At 41.7% G+C, this 2,832-nt stretch overlaps 1 non-coding gene across 1 annotated transcript; it reads left to right on the top strand.

Moving 5' to 3' along the window:
- Window positions 1-1,834: 1,834 nt before the first annotated feature.
- Trnaw-cca lies at window positions 1,835-1,906 on the top strand. Its single transcript has one exon. It is a non-coding gene; the product is annotated as a tRNA-Trp (tRNA).
- Window positions 1,907-2,832: the final 926 nt, after the last annotated feature.

The following is a 2,832-nucleotide window of genomic DNA, read 5'->3' as shown; positions in this document are numbered from 1 at the left end:
AGGGAGGAAGACTAGGCAGGGGAGGCATAGGTGAGCTTGGGAAGTATGAATGTTGAATAAGCACTGAGGAGCTCGGGCGCAGGAACTCCGAGAGACTGAGTCGGCGGAGAAGGCGGAGACGAAAACTGGTGGATTTGACAATTGTACTGACGTGTTTCCAGTTTAGTTTAGTGTGTGTGTGTGTGTGTGTGTGTGTGTGTGTGTGTGTGTGTGTGTGTGTGTATACAAAGGTCAATACGTCTACAAGAACACCCCCGCACTACAATATCATCAAGTCGCTGGGGATGCGAGCACCAGCGGCAGGTGAGTGAAATGAACCACCTGGGAGTGTTATCACGGCTGCCAGAGCCCCGCGAGGCTTTGCTCGGCTCAGCACCACCTCCGGGAATCTCAAACAGGCGAGGCCCAATGCATTATTGAATGGGTGAAGCTGACGATGAAATGGGGTGGACAGGGAGGGTGATAATTATAAAGGAGAGTAAAGGAGCTGGGGTTTAAATACAGACATTAAAATCTATCGATCTATCTATCTATCTATCTATCTATCTCTCTATTTATCTATCTATCTATCTATCTATCTATCTATTTATCTATATATCTATCTATCTATCTATCTATCTATTTATCTAACTATCTATCTAAACAATCTATCTATCTATCTATCTATATATCTATCTATCTAAGACAATCTTTAGCAACAGCAAACATGCACACATAACTCAACATAAACACATACACAAAAAAACACGTGGACAAACAAACACTCGCATAGTTACACACACACTCACACACAAACACACACACACACACACATATACATACAAGCACATGAACGCCGCATGCATACTCAACTAAATTCATACATATTCTCTTGATACATTATAAATTCAGTTACAGAAACGTAGATCTAAATGCAGCGATGTTGGGCTAAACGGTGACTAGTGTACAACTGTTAACTGGTGTGTGTGTGTGTGAAGAATTCTTGGTGACTGGGTAACTGGCGAGGGTGGTGGTTGTCTGGTATTAGCTGGCCCTGGGATGACTGGTAACGGGAGAGGTTAAAAAGCTCTGTCATTAACTTTTAACTGGTGTTTGGGTATTGCTGTCCCCGGGTTGACTGTTAAGTGGTTTACAATATTTTTTTTTTTCACATTAACTTGTACGAGAGTAAGACAAACCTCGGGCTGACTGGTGACTGGACAGTATAACAATGATCTAACGTTAACTGCTCTCTAGGCTAACTGACTGGTGACTGAGGAACTATAACTTGGTCGAGGTCTGACTGGCGACTGGGAGGTCAATCTTTACCACCTATCACTCAAGGTACAAGACTAGCATGATCGATATACACCCCATATAATTATCTGTCTGTCTGTCTGTCTGTCTGTCTTACTATTTCAGGAGGCGGGTGAGCCAGTCTGACCTATTTAATCATTCTAACACTAAACTCAGGCTCCGTTATACAGTTTTGTGGTAACGTAATGATTTATTACATCAACATTTATCTCACTTTAACAGGTTATTATAAAAAGAAAAGTTTTGTCTAGGGAACTATAAAATCATATAATTGAAGGTGTTATTTGACTGCTTTCTATATGTAAATTAAATTGAAGTTGGGTGTTACATATAGAGCATATATTCGCTTTTCTTACTCCCAATATAAGATAAACTTGCAGACGAACAGCAGCGCAGGATGTGATGAGTATGTGAGAGAGTCGCAGCAGGCGAGGTGTAAGGACGGCTCCACACCCTCACACACCACCTGGTCTGCTTCCCACACGCACACACATTCATGATGACCCAAACTTTACATTCACACCATCTTCATACATGAGGCCTCGTGGCGCAATGGTAGCGCGTCTGACTCCAGATCAGAAGGCTGGGTGTTCGAGTCACTCCGAGGTCACTGATGTTATTTGTTGCACAAGCTGTACATACTTCAAATACTTTTTATGTTATAGAAAATTCTGTAATGTCCCTTGATTAAACCGTTGTATTTTTACCACATTTGTTACAGTCACACCCGAACTGTGTACATAATGCACACAGCTTAAATACAAGCGTCCCTGGGAGACTAACTCTGGGACGCGCTCCACCACCAGGTTCGATGAGGCCTTACAGCGAGCGTCCTAATCGGTGGTTCCTCTACGGAAGATGAGGTGAACCAAGTCTCCCAGCCTTAAGGTCGGACTCGGAGGGTTAGTCTGGGTCATAGCCTGAACTGGAGTCATAGAGATTCCTACGTTAATTATTTCATCCCAGGTGATGCCGGGAGAACGTGTCTAACTGGCTCACTTAAGACGCGGTACAATGCAGGTAGCCTAAACGGCGCTCAAATTGTGTTCAGATTTTAATGTAATTAGTTGGGTTCTCTCATCTCTGGCTGAGAGGAAACAATAATGGGAGAATCTCACAGCTCCCTGCCCTGAGATCGATACAGATATACAGAATATAATATAATATATCTATGCATTTTTGCCATGCTAAATAGGGTCAACTCAAAGACATAAAATGCTATTGATGTGTTTGCCAAATGGAGAGAACTCTGCTTCTATTGTTTTGAATTAATGTAAAGTTGCTCATATAAGGTAAAAATAACGCTGTTCAATTTAGGATGATGTTTACTGTCATAAAATAACCAAACTAAACCCAAGTTAAGGCAGGAAAGATTAAGTTAGGTTAGGTTAACTTAGGTCAGGTTATTGTTGATGCTATTCATGTACGGATTCCGTTATTACTACGTATATGATAGTCTGAAATGGGTTTTACCACTCGGGAGGTAGTGAGACTCCTATTTATAAATATACTTGGGATTAATTGTTTCTTGCGTTA

This window comes from Homarus americanus, unplaced genomic scaffold, assembly GCF_018991925.1.
Source record: "Homarus americanus isolate GMGI-L3 unplaced genomic scaffold, GMGI_Hamer_2.0 scaffold6392, whole genome shotgun sequence".
In the NCBI taxonomy this organism is placed as follows: Eukaryota; Metazoa; Arthropoda; class Malacostraca; order Decapoda; family Nephropidae; genus Homarus; species Homarus americanus.
This window is presented reverse-complemented; position numbering and strand designations above follow the sequence as displayed.